Source organism: Sciurus carolinensis, chromosome 9 (assembly GCF_902686445.1).
Source record: "Sciurus carolinensis chromosome 9, mSciCar1.2, whole genome shotgun sequence".
Lineage (NCBI taxonomy): Eukaryota > Metazoa > Chordata > Mammalia > Rodentia > Sciuridae > Sciurus > Sciurus carolinensis.
The window spans coordinates 23424124-23443873 of NC_062221.1; the positions used below are offsets into that span (position 1 = coordinate 23424124).

The 19750-nt window shown below is 37.0% G+C and overlaps 1 protein-coding gene across 1 annotated transcript in view; it reads right to left on the reverse strand.

Annotated features, from left to right (window-relative positions):
* Nucleotides 1–18322, reverse strand: part of Dnajc13 (DnaJ heat shock protein family (Hsp40) member C13) — a 120452-nt gene extending 102130 nt beyond the window's left edge. The window contains exon 1 of the mRNA XM_047563839.1: nt 18170–18322. The gene's annotated coding sequence lies outside the window, so the exon portion shown is untranslated. The remainder of the gene's footprint in view (nt 1–18169) is intronic.
* Between the last annotated feature and the right edge of the window lie 1428 nt (nt 18323–19750).

Below are 19750 nucleotides of genomic sequence, written 5' to 3' on the forward strand. Positions count from 1 at the left end.
GCATACATACCAAAGTGTTTGTGCAAATAAAATGACTAGAATTATGGCTAACTTAAGTTTGGTCTACATTTTTACAAGCTGACTTTTTAAAGTCAAGTATTCCTTTCATAATTAGAAGAAAATTTTCATTCACAAGCATTTATAGAACAGTTAAGATATAATTCACACAACATAAGTTCACTAATTCAGTTGTTTTTAGTATATTCGGAGTTCTGCAGTCATCACCATTTCTAGAACACTTTCATCACCCCAGTAAAAAACAGTCAGCTGTCACTTCCCCTAGTCTTCCTCACCCTCAGCACCTGACAGTCACTCATCTCCTTTCTGTTACTGTAGATTCACCTATGCTGGCCATGCTGCCAATAATATTCTATAATATGGACACACCACATGCTTTTTATTCATCAGTTGATTAACATATACATTGTTTCTTTTAATTGTTATAAAAAAAACTGTTGTGAACATGTGTAGACATATTTTCATTTCTTTGGGTATATGCTTGAGGGGTAAAAACATTTTTAAAGAAATCCCTATTTTGAAATTGTTTTCCTCATTCCTCCTATTTGTTTTCGGACTACCAGTTAACTAGAGTCTTTCTATTCAACAAAGAATACTGCTCATCCCTCAGATATTAATATGGCTCATAACTTCCTCTCCTTCAAATCAAGTTCAAATGTGACTTTTATGAGACCTACCCTATCCATGGTGTTTAACTTGTTATCACCCTGCTCATTCTACTTCCTATTCCCTTTGACTCTGCTTCCTCCCATCCTGTAGTACCTTTCATATTCATGCTTATTATTCATCTAATCCTATCAGAATGTCAGAGAGAGGTATTTTGTTTAGTTCACTAATATATATACAGAGGCTCTAAGAATGTGTCTGACACAAAACAGGCACTCAGTAAATATCTGAGAGAATGAATGAAATGCATCAATCTCATGGGCAATTCTGATGTCCACTTCAAACTTGCTCTATCAGGTTCACCTCAATAGGGCTTTTCTTAATCTTCTAGAAAAGCAAAATTAATTCATGTTCTGAGGAATAACAAAAAGAACCACAAACACCAGATTTAAAGAAAACTTTATTGTTATATCAGAAAGAAGAAATTTACCAGACAACTGACATCTTCCTGCTAAGGAGTATGGAGACAGCTGAATGTAGTCCTGACCAGCTGGTGTGGTGTTTTGTTTATTTCTGGATTTTGTATCTGAGATGACCTAGAGATTTATTAAACCCAGAAAACATCCCTTCTCTCTCAATCACTTACATTAAATGACTCTGCTGACTAGAAATCTGGGAAGTCTGAGAATTTACCAAAAAAGTAAAATATACAGGTGAACAAATTTTTTTCCTTAATATTATAACTGAAGTTTAGAACAATAAAAAGTAAGCACAGAAAAGATGAATGGCTGATAGTGACAAGTAGCAAGTTGGATTCCTAGTCTATTAGATATCAGAATGACTGACTCTGCAGTAAGGTCTTTTCTTGGGCAAACTGAGAAGGAACTATGTTCAAGTAGATACTGGCCGATATTAAGAGACTTTAAAATTAAAATGAAAAGTAGAGAAAAATGATAAAGATTTTTAAATGACCATAAAGAATCTAGGCCACAGGAGATCACTCATAAATCCTTAAGGAAGAATAAATGCAAAACAATTTCATAGTTAATAACAAAACAAATTTAAGACTTTGTTTTTTTAAAGAATACAGCTGAAGAATGAATTCATGGGTATCACTGACATCTAGGTATGACTGGAATATACAACGCAAATGGACATTTTGGGAGGGAAATTAAAACAAGTTTAATCATACCTTTTGGAGACCTGTGAACTTGGGAGAGATGAAAATACCAAACTTCAGCGAGTTCTTAGGTAAGAATAGATAAAAGAAGAAAGGGAGAGAAGATGTAACATAGGAATATAAAAGTAAACTGTTAACCACACTCCTTTCAAAAGAAATACTATATTGCTGATGCAGATGAGAACAGTGACAGAAAAATACAAAAAGGATTAAAGAAGTACTTCACTTTGGGTTACCAGATGATCCTAAGGCCAATTTCAGCACACCTGATAATTTTCTATTTCTAGTACTTTAAGAGGCAACCAGTGATATTGCTATTTTGCATCTACTTATGAATTTTTTTAAAAGCAAGTAAACCAGAAATGCTCTTTATGGAAGAAAACTGCTCCTCTACCTGAAAAGCTTGCCTTCAGTCACAGATAGGGATATATTTGACAGGCAGGGGAGGCTTGAGACACCCATCAAAGTAACCAAGTCACCCTTATAAATGAGATAATAAAAGGCTATTACTAGTGACTGCATAGTCTCCAAATGGAAATGGTACTGCTTTTCCACTTTGGATCATCATTAAATGCAATCAAAAGCTAGGGAGGCAAGATTATCCTAATCTGAAGATTTATGACATATTCTAAAATTGTACAACTACTAATTTTTATTGAGTACTTATCATGTGTTAGTGATTTGGCTAGGCATTTATCCTGCTGTTATTCTCAAAACAACACTGGTTGCAGGTATAATGATTCCTATTTTACTGACATGAAACTCAGAGTTAGAGAAATTAAATCACCTGTTCAAGGTTACACAGCTAGTTAAATGACTGGGCCAGGCTTTGCACCGAACTGCCTAATTCCACATTCCATGCACTTTACCTAAGTTTTAATACATTCCCTGAACTTCAAGAAATCAAAATCAATTCTGATCATGTAATTAGATTTATCATTGGACAGTACATTCCTGGAATAATTTTGAACTATTTTCAAGTCTATATCTGAGAGATGATCAGGCACCTGTTACAAATAACTTTGAAATCCACTATTTCAAACAAGGAAAATAACCATACACAATTCAGGGCAAAGAACTAAAAGAAAAATGAAGTTTCCAAAGCTAAAATACTCTGACATCTATAAATAAACCTGTAAAGTATCTCCATCTATGGGTATGCTTTTTTTTTTTAAATAAAATATTCAAATTAAACATGTAACAACACAAATTTATTACTAACATATGATTTCAGGATATTCTCCATAGAGAATTAGTACAAAAATGCTATTTTAACCAACATTCAGTTTTTTAAAAACTCAGACTAATGGATCTGAGGCTGAGATCTATTTCCCAGCAGTATAATATTAACCTCTCCAAAGTTTCAAGTTAGTCTATTCTCAGGAAAATCTCAACTACTTTTTGATAAAGTCACTACATTCAATGACATGGCAACTGGCCTGGAAACTGCATTAATTCTTTCAGACTATGAGGATACTTTTAGATACACTGAACTCACTAACTCACTAAATAACTGAAGAGGCAATTCGCAAAGAACAGAAAAAAGCATAAAAGTAGGTTGATATTCTTTACTGCCTACATATCATTCAGACTGAGAGCTGAGGCAATTTCAAGAGAACCACTAGAAAAATGAGTGAAGGCAAGTCTAGAAGCCCTCTGAGTACAGGGGTCAAGTGATTTAATTTAGGAAGACTCTGATAGCTACCTGCCTGCAGCACAAATCCCAGAGCAGCTAGTCCACACACAACATGTTAACAATAAGCACAAGCAGCTATTTTTACACACAAAGTAATTTTAATAATTTATCACCAAGGTAAAGATGGTAAATCTTAAAAATCTTTTTAAAAAGATGGTAAATTTAAAAAATATTACTTATGGTCAAAGATAGACAAGTAATAGCTGCTATTAAGTAGCTGTGTGACTTCAAACAAAAGCTTATTCTTTAATCACAGTCATCTATAAAATAACAGTGACAATAATTGTACCAAAGAGTTTTGGTGGGAACTAAATTAGTTAATTCAAATAAAGGAGTTAATACATTACTTGACTTAGAACAAATACTTAAAAATATTGACTAATAGTACTTAAAAATGACTATTTTAAACACACTACCCCCCCAGATATACAACAGTTATTTGGGGTAATTTCTAATATTTTTTCTTTTATTTTCAAGAACTTACAGATACCTAAATCTTTTATGGAATTTGGAAGGAGAAGATATATTAAATTACTTGAATTTGTCTATTACTTGATTCTGCCTAAATCTTTTGTTAATTCCAATCCTTCTATTTAATGTACAGTAACCCTGCCTGTCTGCTGTTTCAGTTACCTGTGGTCAACCATAGTCAACCATGATCCAAAAATATTAAGTGGAAAATTCCAAAAGTAAACAATTCATAAGATCTAAATTGCACAGTGTTCTGAGTAGCATGATGAAATATGGCGCTACCTCACTCTGTCTTGCCCCGATGTCAAACATTCCTTTGTCCAACACATGCAAGCTATATATACTACTGGTCCCATTAGTCACTCATATTGATGGTCAAAGGTCAATCAAGTTATCAAACAGACTGCACGGCTTGTGTTTAAGTAAACCTAATTTTACTTAACGGACCCAAAGTACAAGAGTAGTGGTCCTGGCAATTTGCACTTGCCAGAGAAAAGTCATAAAGTGCTTCCATTAAGTGAAAGAGTAAAAGTTCTCAATAAGGAAATAAAAAGTACATAAGGATGCTAAGATCTACAGTAAAAATGAATCTTACATCCATGAAATTGTTTAGAAGGAAAAATAAATTCATGATAGTTTTACAGTTGCATTTCAAACTACAAAAGTTAGGGCCACAGTGAGTGATAAGTAATTAGTTCAGATGGAAAAGGCATTAAATGTGTGTATTCTACACAGGAAAAAATCAGCATATAGAGGGTTCAGTGCTAATTAGCAATTTCCTCTACCCACATGGGGTCTTGGAACATATTTCCTGTGGATAAGTAGAAAGTACTGTATATCACCTAGAATTTCTACCTTCAAAATACAGTATTTTACTTATTTCATCAGCATTCAGTTACTACTTAATGATTCAAAAATAACTAAACAGTGCTGGGTTTGGGCTCAGTGGTAGACTGATTGCCTAGCACTGGGTTCAATTCTCAGTACCACATACAAATAAATAAAATAAAGGTCCAATACAACTGAAAGATAAAAATAATCATACTTTTGGGCTGGGGATATAGCTCAGTCTGTAGAGTGCTTGCCTGTCAAGCACAAGGCCCTGGGTTCAATCCCCAGCACCGCCAAAAATAACAACAACAACAAAAACTTTTTTTATGGAGGTGGGTGGGTACTGTGGCTTGAACTCAGGGGCACTCATCCACTGAGCCACATCCCCAGTCCTATTTTATATTTTATTTAGAGTCAGGGTCTCACTGAGTTGCTTAACGCCTTGATTTTGCTGAGGCTGGCTTTGAACTGTGATCCTCCTGCCTCAGCCTTCTGAGCTGCTAGGATTACAAGCGGGTACCACTGCTACTGGCCAAAGCTATTTCTTAAACTGGATAGCATACATGAGGGTGTCATTTTATTAGTTTATTTTCTACAACTTATCTTTTGTGGAAAAGATTTTGAAAAAGAAATGTAGATAAGACAAACCAAGGAACTCATGATAAAAATTTTAAAAACGATCTAAGTCAACTACAACCTAACACTTAAGCTTCTCTTATTTTCAACTCTATTTACAAAATATTACAGTTCAATCTTGTCTACTACATTTTTACCAGGTACTTGGAATTTCAAGTAGTGGAAATGTTTTCCTTACCTGTATCTAACCTAATATTTTAAAATTTGTTTGATGTCTATTAACTAAGATCTGAGGAAACTTTCAGGGAAAAAAAGACTTCACTCCATAAAATAAATTTAATCTTCAGTCAATATAAACTTTTGAAAACACTTAAAAATTTTAATACATGTTAAAAGAGGTATAAATATCAATGTTATAGGCAAAAACTCTTAATGATTTTCATTTTTCATACAGAAAATCTGTAGCATTTCTAGTAGTATTAAGAAGCTCAATCATCAGGTTGGTAATCACTAGCAGTCATTATAGGCACATGCTATAAATAACAGCTGTCCAACTAAAGAATGTATAAATTGTGGAATGAGAGCCCGGTAGCAGTTTTGTCATCAGCATTTGCCACTCTGCCAGTTGTTGGAGGATACTCAAATTAGCAAGAATTTATCTGCTAGAATTATCATCACTTAAATTTCAATCATCTTCATTCCTGTAATAATGTCTCACTTTAAATCCTCAAAATCCACACTTCTTTTTCATGAGGAAAAAACTTAAGTTTACAGGCCCTTTGTTACTAAATTGCACTGAAAGCAACTCCAATTTTTTTCAAGTTTGTTTCACTTTTTAAATTTATATACCTAATATTAAACTACCACCAGAACTTTTTTGAAATTTCTGTTTGTTCTTTTGGGAGAATTGTACTAAGGGTTAAAATGATGAATTCAGGTCAACAGAGGCATTTTGGCTAGATTCACCTTCTTCAATGAATTCCATTGCTTCGTGCTTTCGAATAACAATGTTCTCGCATTCTCCCATTTATTACTGGCAGCAATGCTGACAACCATTAACAATCACTTATGGATAAAATTGGAATGATCTTTTAGAAGATACATGATTTTGACACAAAACCAAAGGACTTGAGAGTCCATTAAGCAGAAGCCTACATCAAACTGACACTAAGAACAAAAGTAGGATGAAGTAGGATGGACAGAGTCTGGGACAGATTAGTCAGTTGTAAGCAAAAGAATTTGCTCACCTAGCAAAATTAAGTATATGCCTGTGGCTTGTGTTAAATAAACTCAAACAAGCCTCATTTAACTGGGGATGAAGACATTCACAAAAACACAGTAGCGCACAAAGGAACTGACATTAAACAAGGCTACTCATATGTTTAAAGTATGTACTCATATGTTTTGTATGATCAACTGAAATAAAATTTTTATACAAATAACTTGCAGACAGGTGAAATACTAATTTTCTCAGTCTAAAACTTAAGAATGGAATTTATTCTTCTCTCAAGTAATGAATTAAAAAAACGTCAGTTTTTCTTGAAATGCATCAAAAAAATAAGATGGACTGATGGATGGACAGATGGTCAGATCTGTGATAAATCAAGTACTCTAAAATATTAATTTGAAAATCTTGCCAGGCATGATGGCACACACCTATAATTCAATGACTCAGGAGGCTGATGCAGGAGGATCACAAGTTCAAAGTCAGCCTCAGCAACTTAGGAAGACACTAACTCGTGAGACCCTGTTTCAAAATAAAAAATTACAAGGGTTGGGGATGTAGTCTAATAGTTAAGCAACTCTGGGTTCAACCCACCACACCACACAACACAACACAAAACAAAACAACCCCTGAAAATCCTGGAGGTAGGATGTGAATGCCTCCTGTAAAGTTCTTTCAAGTTGGCTATAGATGAAAATTTCGCTAACATGATGAGGGAAAACTATGAGCCTGACTTTCTTTTCTGATTAAATTGTCCTACAATGGAAAGACTGTCTACCTAGTAGACTGAAATAACACCAAAAAATATGGTAGATATTCACTGTCAGGAACTAACTTATGAAGGTAAAACTTCCTCATACAGCTGTATCTTACAAAAATGCAGGCAAGGAGAACTATTTCTAAGGCAAATTAAATCCATCTTAAAAATCTAATTTTGTTCACAACTGCATTCAAGTCTGAGTAAATCACATCAGTAGGTCAGTACTTTTTAAAATAAAAGGTAAAAACCATAAATGCCTAACAGAATATTAACATTTACCCAGATTAAAAAGTTCCAACTTGGGCAGGCCATATAGCCCACCTAAAAAGCTCCAACTAATTTTAGACACAATGTGCTGTTTATGGGGGAAACTGTCACATATGAACTTTAACCTAGTTGGGGGTTTTGGGTTTTTTGTTGTTGTTTTGTTTTGCCTGAGACCAGGTCTCACTATGTTGCCCACAATGCCCTTTAACTCCTGGGCTCAAGTGTTCTTTCAGCCTCAGCCTCCAGAGTTGTTGGGACTATAGGCCTGGGTTACTGTCCTCGAATGGTTTTTAACTTTTAATTTTAATATATAACTCAAGTATAGGTCAAAGTATTTCCTTCTAAATGAATAACAAATCAGTATGTGTAATGTGTACAATGCCTACAATAATCTAAGACTGTCATGAACAGATCACAAACTAAGTTTTAAGACCATTTTAGGTTCCTTAAGGAATAAGTTAACTTATTGAAGAATCAGATTCCTCCAGAGATAAATGCTCTTAGAAAATAAGGAAGGCTGCAACAATATCAACTTTCAACTGACAATCACATCTTTAAATAATTGCCCAGAAGTTATACTGAAGTTTTGTATCATCTTCCACATCAAAATTAATTTTTAAGGACTTCTACTACCCAAGGAAGTCAAAATAATCTGAGATTTCCCCCAGTTTAAAAATATTATACCTTTTCAACTAAAAATTGGGTGTATATTCATGAAATAAAAGGGCAAGAGAAATTAAAATGCAATCCCTAAATCTGAAGTAACACTGTCTCAATGGGAGAAGCGGGTTCACAACACTGTCACAGTTGGTCTTTCCTATTCAGAAAAACAAATGCAATGTTTAAAAAGAGATCTATCTCTTCTATTTTAATAACATGTATGCTGATTTCACTTGAGGGAATATAGTTCTTATTTCTAAAATAAAACTTTTATTTATTATTTAAAAAAAACATTTTCTACAGAAGATATACTATGACACTTCCCTTTCTGAAATTTAAAAAAGTCTTGAAATAGTCACCTGCAAGTTTTCAGAATGTGTTCACTTAAGGCAATTTTTTGAGATCTATGCTATTGATCATTTACACATTTTACTTTGTACACATTCTTGAAACTTTCTAGGCCTAATTTCTATTTCATTTTATCTTTGAAGCATAACTTGGCTTTGCAAGAACAAACTGTACTATTTCAATAAACTCTCAAAGAATACATTTAATAATCTAACTCTATTATAGTCAACAGGCCTACTGGGCAAAAGAAATTTTAAATAGTCATGTTTTAACTTGTTTTCCCTACATAGTAAATTCAAAACAGGGACTAAATTTCCTAAACCTGTAATATTTTATAACTAGAAGAAAGTTTTACAGTAAGCATCCTAACATCAAAACACTATTTTTTTTACATTATGAAAAAAAAGAAGTTTAAATTGTAACAATTTCCCTTTCACCCAATACTAAATAGTGGTAACAGAGGTTTCCAACTTGTTCTTTCTTAAATACTATTATTTCTACCTCTCCTATAGTGCTTTATAGCTTACAGAACACTTCCAAATTAACTTTGAAAAAGAAAATCCCACTTTTAAAATTAAACCCAGCAGTCGTAAGGTTTTGGGAAAATATGCTTTATCTGCTCTGAAATTTAAGAAATATACAAAACATTCTGTCTGGGTGTGGTAGCACACACCTGTAATCCCAGCAGTTCGGGAGGCAGAGACAAGAGGATCTTCGAGTTCAAAGCTAGCCTCAGCAAGAGCTAAGCAACTCAGTGAGACCCTGTCTTAAACAAAATACAAAATAGGGCTGGGGATGTGGATCAGTGGTCTAGTGCCCCTGAATTCAATCCCCAGTACCCCACCAAAAAAACCATTCTGGATCCTCAATAGAAGTTTGAGGGAAAGTCTCTTAACACTAAATGACCAAGGATACTAGTCAGAAACCCCTGTAGAAGAGTTTAAATTTTAGTGTATTCATAATTTGGAAACAGAAAATCTTCCTTCTGTTAAGTAAGCTCTAGCAACTGTAGTTGATGAAATCAGAGCAGAAAATAATTATTGTAAACTGCTTTAGGTGTTTTGCTTTTACTATTACTGATCAACAACAAACAGACACTGACACTGGGCAATGTGCAAATTGTGTGACCAATGATTGGGCAGTGGGATCAACTAAGGGCAACATTAAGAACACTGGAACTATAAAATCTCAGATTTTTTATCTTGTTTAACAAATCACTCATTTTCCTAAACAGCCCATAAAAATACAAGCAAAACAAATATGCATACTGTTGAACAAAGCTAACAGCATCTGATAAGAACTACTAGCAAGTTATGTTTATCTTTATTGACTGAACCACAGGTAAATGAATCTTTTCACAGGTAACTATTTTAAGTTACCAAGATGATCATACTGGTCAAAGCTACTGTTTACAAGAGTATTTCCTATATCAGTGACTCTTAAGGAGTTCCCACGATTAAGAATCACTCCACTCTGTAGTCTCTGTCTTCACATTGTTGATTGTTTCCTTTGCTGAGAAAAAGCTTTTTAGTTTGAATCTATCCCATTTATTGATTCCTGCTTTTATTTCTTGTGCTTTGGGAGTCCTGTGAAGGAAGTCTGAACCTAAGGCGACATGAAGATTTGGGCCTACTTTTTCTTCTATTTGGTGCAGTTCTGGTCTAATGACTAGGTTCTTGACCCATTTTGAGTTGAGTGCTGCACAGGATGAGAGAGAGGGGTTTAATTTCATTTAGCTGCATGTGGATTTCCAGTTCTCCTAGCACCATTTGTTGAAGAGGCTATCTTTTCTCCACTGTATGTTTTTGGCACCTTTGTCTAGTATGAGGTAACTGTATTTATGTGGGTTATCTGTGTCCTCTATTCTGAACCATTGGTCTATCTATTTTGGTGCCAATACCATGCCATTTTTGTTACTATTGCTCTGTAGTATAGTTTAAGGTCTGGTATTGGGATACCTCCTGCTTTACTCTTCCTGCTAAGGATTGCTTTGGCTATTCTGGGTCTCTTATTCTTCCAAATGAATTTCATGATTGTTTCATCTAGTTCTCTGAGGTACATCATTGGGTTTTTAATTGGAATTGTATTGAATTTGTATAGCACTTTTGGTAATATGGCCATATTGACAATATTAATTCTGCCTATCCAAGAACATGGGAGATCTTTCCATCTTCTAAGGCGTTCTTATAATTTCTTTCTTTAGTGTTCTGTAGTTTCATTGTAGAAGTCTTTCACTTCTTTTGTTAGATTCATTCCCAAGTATTTTTTTTTTTTTTGAGGCTATTGTGAATGGGGTAGTTTTCCTAATTTCTTTTTTAGAGGATTCATCGCTTATGAACAGAAATGTATTAGATTTTTGAGTGCTGATTTTATATCTTGCTACTTCGCTAAATTCATTAGTTCTAGAAGTTATCTGGTAGAATTGTTTGGATCCTCTAAATATAGAATCAATCGACAATGTGAAGAAAGAGCCTACAGAGTGGGAGAAAATCTCTATTACACACACTTCAGATAGAGCACTAGTCTCCAGAATTTATACAGAACTCAAAAAACTGCACCAAGAATACAAATAACCCAATCAATAAATGGGCTAGGGAACTGAGCAGACACTTCACAGAAGATTTACAAGATATCAACAAATACATGGAAAAATGTTCAACATCTCTAGTAATAAGAGAAATGCAAATCAAAACTACACTAAGATTTCATCCCACCCCAATTAGAATGGTGATTATCAAGAATACAAGCAACAATAGGTGTTTGTGAGGATATGGGGGGAAAAGGTACACTCATACATTGCTGATGGGACTGCAAATTGGTGCAGCCACTCTGGAAAGCAGTATGGAGATTCCTTAGAAAACTGGGAATGGAACCACCATTTGACCAGCTATCCCACTCCCTGGCCTATACCCAAAGGACTTAAAATCAGCAACACTACAGTGATGCAGCCAGATCAATGTTTATAGCAGCTCAATTCACAACAGATTGTGGAATCAACCCTTCAACAGATGAATGGATAAAAAAACTGTGGTATATATACACACTGAAATATTATTCAGCCATAAAATAGAATAAAATTCTGGCATTTACAGGTAAATGGATGGAGCTGGAGAATATCATGATAAGTGAGATAAACCAATCTCAAAAAACCAAAGGAAGAATGATCTCGCTGATAAGTGGATGATGATACATAAAGGGGCGTGGGAGGGGTTAGTTTTAGGGTTAGAGTGAGGGTTAGGGAGGGGGGCAAGAATGGGGGAAGGAAGGACTGTATAGAGGGAAAAGAGGGATGGGAGGGGTGGGGGGAAGGGGAAAAAATAACAGAATGAATCAACCAACATCACCCTATGTAAATTTATGATTACACAAATGGTATGCCTTTACTCTATGTACAAACAGAGAAACAACATGTATCCCATTTGTTTACAATAAAAAAAATAAATTAAAAAAAAATTTTTTTAGTTGTAGATGGATACAATATACTTTTTATTTATTTATTATTTATTTATGTGGTACTGATCATTGAACCCAGTGCCCCATGCATGGGAGGCAAGCACTCTACCAATGGGCTAAAACCCCAGCCCCTATAATACTGTTTTGATAATGTGAATTTATCCCAACAGGACTGATATAGAATTGGACAATATGAGGATGATGCAAATTTTACATGTGTATACAATATTTCCTGAATCACGGGGAAACACTAGGTGAGTACAGAAAATTGTACCCAGCTGAACACAGCACTTAGGAACTTAGGAATTCACAAAATATGCACACACCTCAGGAGATCAATGAACCACACATTCACATCAATGCTGTTACAATCTTCCATTACATCTTATTACCATCCTCTTTCCAATACTTCACAATGTCACATTGTGACTCCTTCCACAAGGAAACTTTCCAGACAAATGCCACAACTATCAAAGTATTTTACCATTTAGCATGTGCAAAATAGTGCTTCTGTTTTTAAGTTCTCAACTTTTTAAAATGTGACTTCACTGATGTAAGTTTTTTAGTTTTAAAACTGTGTTTTTTAATTGCTGTTTTGCATAAAATAGTGAATTTTAAAGAACGCACATATCTTGTTATAGCACAACTATTCTATAAATTCCTTTCATTTCAATTTTATATAACAGGCAGAAGGGTGTTTTTTTTTAACATACAAGTTATATTATTTATTTTGATAGCCAAATATATCCAGTTTTTGTTTGGTTTTTTGGTGTTGTACCTAAAAAACCCAAAGCTCAAACATATTTCCTACTGTTTTCTAAAACTTTTAAAATTTTTATTTTAAATTTACATCCATGTCTTCTTGGGACAATTGACCTAGTCTCATTATGTAATGTAACATGTCTTAAAGTCAGCTTTTGCCTGTTCAGTCACTACAACTGTCTTTTGGTTATTGTTTCATGGTATTTCCTTTTCCATATTTTTACTCTCAACCTATGTCTTCACAGGGTTCTTGTAGTCAATATATAATTGGATCTTGCTTTCTGATTTAATCTGATAATTTAACTAGTGTGATTACTGAGTTAAATGGAAATCTTGCCAGCTGTTTTCTATTTGCTCCATCTATTGTTTCCTGATTACTGCTTCTTTTTCTTAAATGAACATTTAATAGATCTTAGCTACTGATTTATTATTTACATCTTTTATATATGTACTTTTTTATTAGTTGCCCTCTGCTTAAAATATACATTGTTAACCAGCCTGCCTTCAAATAATATACTGCTTTATGTATAATGTAAAAATCTTATGAACGGTATGCTCAATATCTTCCTCTTATCCTTTGCATTAGTTTTTGCAAGATAAAAATACAATATGCTTTTTACACAATCTTTTAAAACAAAAAGAAAAGAATGAATTTTATTACTTTATTTGTGTAGATCCAAGTTTCATCAATCTGTAATTTCTTTTAGCATGACTTATAGTATAGATTTACTGGCAAAAGTTTTATCAGCTTTCATTTCAAGGTATCTTTACTTCACCACATTTTTTTTTTTTTTGGTAGACATTGGGATTGAATCCAGGGCCTTAGTCCTCAGGGACTCTACCACTGAGCAACATACCCAGCCCTTTATTTTATTTTGAGATTGGGTCTTCCTGAGTTGCCCAGACTGGCCTTGAACTTGCTATCCTTCATCTTTAGCCTCCAGAGTAGCTGGGATTACAGACCTGTGCCACCACACCCAGTATTACCTTCATTCTTAAAAGATGTTTATGCTGGGTATAAATTCCAAGTGGATAGTTTCTAAATACCTTACAGTTGTCATTCAATTGTCTTGTTTGCATTCTGTTATAATTTTGATCTTTGTTCCTCTGTCTAAAGTTTCTTTTGCTTGGCTAGCCTCAAGATTTTCCTCTTTGCAGGGTGCTGTGGCCCACACCTGTAATCCCAGCTACTCCAGAGACTGAGGCAGGAGTATCTCAAGTTCAAAGACAGCCTCAGCAACTTAATGAGACCCTAAGTAACTCAGTAAGACCCTGTCTCTAATTTAAAAAAAAAAAAAATCCTCTTGGGTCTTTGTTTACTTAAGTTTGGATGCATACGTTTTGCATAGAGTTTTTTTTTTGGGGGGGGGCAGATATTTATCCTGCTTTGATGTTCTCTAAGCTTATTAGACCTGTGATTTGCTGTCTCATTAACTGTGGATAACTTTCTATCTTCTCAAAAATTTCTTTTGCTCTGTTCTCTCTTCTGGGATTCCAATTATGTACGTATTACAATGGATGATGTTATCCCCAAACTCTTGAATGTGTTTTGTTTTCAAAAATGTTTGTGTTACAGCTGGCTAATTTCTACTGACATATCTAGAAGTATGGTGATTCTTTCCTCAAATGTGATAAATCTGTTAAGTCCAAAGATTCTACATCTCTTTATTTCTAGCATTTCCTTTTGTGTTCTTTTAGTTTCCCTGTTGAAAATACCCATCTGATTCTGCATTTTGCCCATTTTTCTGTTTCAACGTTTAACAACATAGTTTAAAACCCCTGCTGGGGTAATCTGAGTGCAGTTCTTAAGACTGTTCTTCCTCTTGGAAGTTTCTTTCTCTTTTTTATATGCTTCAGACTATTCATTCTGTATAGGACAGTAGATTGAAGTGAAAAAATCTATAAAATGAAATGGACAAACCTATTGTGAGGCCTTTATTGCAGTTATGATGTTAATCTACTTAAGAATTGGGTTGGGTCTGAGTTTACTACAGTTATCCTCAGTGTACTACAGGCTTTATTTATCAGAATAGCTTTTATCTATGGTGCTGGTGGGGTGGCTTACTACAGTAATGTCTCATTCTGCTTTTTTGTTGGTACCAGCAATCGAATCCAGGGGCGTTGAACCACAAAGCCACATCCCCAGTCTTTTTCATTTCAACACGGGGTCTCACGAAGTTGCTTAGGGCCTCACCTAAGTTGCTGAAACAGGCCTCAAACTTATGATCCTCCTGCCTCAGACTTCCGAGTTGCTGGGATTACAGTGTTATGCCCCATATCAGGCTAATTCTTTGTGCATGCCTCTTTGTATAATCTTGTGCCTTTTCTCATACTAGTCTGTTTACTTTTATTCAAAGCTTTTTAAATGTGGTGTCAGGAGATGGGTGATACAGTCTGTGTTCTGATTTTTCAGTTTAAGTCATACACTACGTGATTGGATCTCAGGGATGTTATGTTCTCATTTCTACTAAACTTTCCTTAACTATAGTTTGGGGTTCAAGGCCCTACCCCTAGGCACAATATTCTTACACTTTTCTCATTTCACCCAAGTTCAATGAATATTCACCAACAGGACCAGCAAGGATGCCTTTTCCCTCCACTGATTACAACTTCTGTTCCACAGAAGAGACAGAGGGAAAGAATCAGAGTAGTTTCTTGACCCTCTTTAAGAGCTCAGATGCTGCTCCCACCACTAAGTCTACAGATAATTCCCAGGGTTCTTTCCAACCTTTTCTAGAAGTATATCCAGTCAAGTTTGTGGATAAAAAGCTTGCAAAGTAGTGCACTTAGCCTTCATCAATTTCTCATCTATTCTGGCTGAACTCTTCCTACTAGTATCCAATTGTGTCTGATGAAGATTAATGCAAACTTATGACAGCTGGCCCCTTCCCACACATGTTTATTTCTCTCCTCTCTCAGTGGTTTGCTCTGTGGCCTCCATTCTTCAACTGATCTCAAAAACAAAAAAGGAATTTGAAGTTAGACTACTTCTCTTTTGTTGTAAAGGTGAAAGCAAAGCTGATTTTTGTCTGAGAGCCAAACACAGAAGGTGGTTCTATTATTTATGATGCAGTTCAGGATAGTAAAGAAGGTGTGACAATAATTTGGCATAAAAAAGACCCAATAAATTATTGGGTCTGACTGAGAAACACTGACTCAAAGAATATCTGAAAACAACTCCCCTTTAACCACCACCAATCATGATGGTGAAGGCCAAGATCTAGTAGTGCAAGCAAATTATTTACAAAAATTGGACTTTACCTGCATAGTCCTGTTCCTAACTTTGCTAATTTTACGTACTCAATCAGAGAAGCAGGGGAAAAGTATGTGCAACAGAAATTCAAAGTCACCTGTGCAAATACAACTGGTTGGGAAACGATTACTTAAAACTTACCCAATTTATTATCTACTAAGAACCAGACTCCACCATCAACCTTTTTACAAATTTAATAAGGCCAGTACTTTGACAGTTCGCCTGTGCAACCTACTCCCATTTATTTGTGGATAAAGTAAAATTCTTGCAAATAATGCATGATTCTGTAACTCTTTTTCACTGTTGACATAATATATTTTATTAATTTACTTTTTAGCTTAAGTATTTTGTTTGCAACTAAGCCTGTTAACACTATATGATGTTCATATATTTTAAACTATCACCACTTTAGAAAAAGAGGAATTTAGAAAAAAGAGCCGTTGCTTCTCACTGGAATACAAATGCTGGTATTTTCCATGAACCAAACTCTATTAAGGTTCTGCACATTCCTATTTCTTAAAAATGCTCTGACTCCTTTTTTCCTCCCTTAATACATTCTGCTTCCTGTTTTCAAACAATGTTTTCTTAACAAAGACTAATGTACCCTGAAAGCACTGTGATATTTATAGTCCAAGTCACATTTGAGATATAGCTCCTTAAGATTGTTTCAGATTATATTTAAAATATGAACAAGGTTTTGTTATAAGTTAAGTCAAACAATAAAGCACTTCCAAGAAACAAACAAACAAAAAAACCTGTGGAATCTAGTTTTTTCAGGACACTGACAAATTTTTTTGGGGGTGGGGCAAGTCCTGTTTCATATTCCCACAGACTCACAAATTACCGGTAATATACTACAAAGCCTGATTCTGTGAGCAATTTCCTCAAATCCTAAGGAAAGAAGAGCCAAAGTCCTCCTACTCTTGTGTTTAGTTTCGGCATCTTTGTAGTGACACAAACATGTTCAAACCTAGAAACCTATTAAGTTCATAAAGTGAGAAAGGAAATATTGTAAAAATAATAATAATCACTAAGAATGGGTCCAGAAAAAAAAAAAAAAAGTCCTGAAATTCTACCTCTTTTCAAGGACACTCTACTCGAAAAAGATTAAAATAACTCTACTGTTTATAGCCCTTCATAGAGGATGCAACAGCAGCAGGTAGAGGCCCTCCTTTTTGAGAAGCAGGGTGGGGTAAGAGGGAAAGAAGCAGACAGGCAAACCAAGAAAACATTACTTTCGAAGACCACCGCTGTATTAGGGGGAGAATTTTACTCTTGCCAGCAACTGATAAAGGAAACAATCTCAAGACAACAGGGGTTAAATGAACACCTATAATCGGGGTAATTTAAAAGCACTTTTAAGTGTGGTAAGTCTCTAATATGCCTTTAACAGTCACTTCACTGAGCGTCAAAGTCCGACTTCGCCCACTCCAAAGGCCGCAGAGGTGAAAATCACAGCAGCCAAGAAGGACCACTTGTATAAACTACCTTGCAGAAAGAAAAAGCCTTGGGGGAAAGCTTGATTTTGGAAAAGGGAGGGACTGGAGAAGGGACCACGCAGCTGCTCATTTCCTAGCAAAACGAAACAAAGCTAAGGAAAGAAAGTCAAGTCTACGCGGGACGGAGGAGGAGGATCGCTGACTCGAGGAAATAAGAGTTGCCAGCATCCAGCAGGAAAGGTGCTCTGGCCAGGAGGCTGGAAGGGAATCCCGAGGGCGGAGCCCACAGAGGATTGAGCGGTGTGTGGGGTTAAGGATGTGCTAAGGGAAGTGGGGAACCATGGTGGGTAAGAACCAAGAAAAACAGGCAAAAAGAGGGATGGGGCTGAACAGGGCAGTAGCCAGGGCAAATGTCATTCAGAGCCAGGGGTGGAGGGGATGCGAACGAAGGACCCACACCAGCAGCCTGGGGGGAGGGTAATCTGCTTTCCTTAGCAACTTTAGACTGCAGCGGCCAAGGCACCACCCCTCCTTTTCCCTGCTGAGTGCCTCCGCCCAAGTCCCCGCGGCGTGGGGACCGGGTAAGGCACAGTCCCAGAGTCTAGTGCCCGGAGTCGGCTTTACCTTCGCGGGAGGCTGGAGAGGCTCCAGCCCAAGCTCCTCCCGCCGCCGGCTCTGCGTCCAGAGTGGGATGAGGCGCCCTCCGGCCTCCTCCCCCTCACCACTTCCCCTTTCCCCCGCCGGGGCCCTGTAGCTCCGCTGCCGCGGGTTCCTGGTGCCGCCGCGGCGCTGCCTCCCCGCCCCCTCCGCCTCCTCCCTCTGCCTCTCAGAGGCTCACTCTGGAGGCCGCCATCTTCGTCCAGGCTTTGAGCGCCGCGCTACACTACGCCTGCGTCGCCACCGCCCAGGCCGTCACGAGACCCAGTCAGCTGACTTCAGCGCTTCCGCCTTCTGTCCCGCCCTCTTGCATATATTTCCCCGCCCTCCCCGTCCCATTTGCTCCCTTCCGGGAAACTCCGCGTTCCGCCGGCCCTCCAACCCGCCGTCCTGACCGCTGAGCGGATAACACATGCGCAGAGCGAGGAGGCCGGCCGTGGGATCCGGAGTCCACGCAGCGCGTGAGGGGGTCCGCCCCTCGGCGTGTGCTGAGACGGACCCGCCCCTGGACGCGCGCGTTCGAGCCAGGCCACGCCTCTTGGCGTGTTCTCCAGCAGCCACGCCCCTCCGTATGTGCCCTGTGGGCGGTAGCAGTGTGGCCCCGGATTTGTGCTATTAATTCGGTGCAGTCCTGTTTGGAAGCCTGTCTCAGGCCTCATCTTTGACTGCAAGTGACCTGGCGCATCCACGAGGCACACACCTCAGCCCACTTCCCGGTTTATCTGGATTGGAAGCTGGTTTACTTGCTATTAGAGTCACACAGAAGGAAGACGACTGAGCAGTTCAAATTTTGAGTGTTCTTGTGGGGAGGGGAGTGGAGACCAAAGTTTCAGAGATGTCTGAGGCCTTTGTTGATGGGAGTGCTGGACAGGTGATACTGCTAGCTCCCACTTATTTTCTCCTGATCACGTATCTAGAGGTTTACTTAACGCTACTTAATCCCAAACAGTATGAGACAAGAATTATCCTCGTTTGCTGTTTAAAGAAGGTCAGTATCTCTTCTTGCCAGACCTGAACTGTAAAGATCAGTTTAAAACTTATTCTGCTATAGACTTTTAAAAAATAGTGTAGGGGCTTTGCATGGATACATTGTTTTGTGAGGGTTTAAACTCTGTGCTAAGAAGTTTAATACTCTTTCTGTATTAGCAGTCCTGAAGTTGTGATTTCTTGGGGTCCTCTTCAGTGTTTGACCCTTTTTATAGATGGTATTTGTGTAAAATGATTTTTACAGAGTTTGCTCCTTGACTCTGTTGACCCATTGCTCTGCTTTGAGACAGAAAACGACTTTGCATTTATTCTCAGAGTAAACTTTCCTGTACTGCAGCAGTAAGCTAAGGTGCATGTAAGGGGAGGTACCAGGAATAGCTGGGTGTGGGAAGACACAACCTGAAATAGAGAAGGCAGGGAGGAGAAAAAAGAAACAGAAGGTCTGAGTTAAGGGGCCTTGTTGGCTTATTCCATGGAAACAGAACCTTGTGTTTATGTATCCTGTTATAGATTAAAAGCCTTCTAGTAATCCCAGAAGTAGATGTGGGGGTATCATTTCTA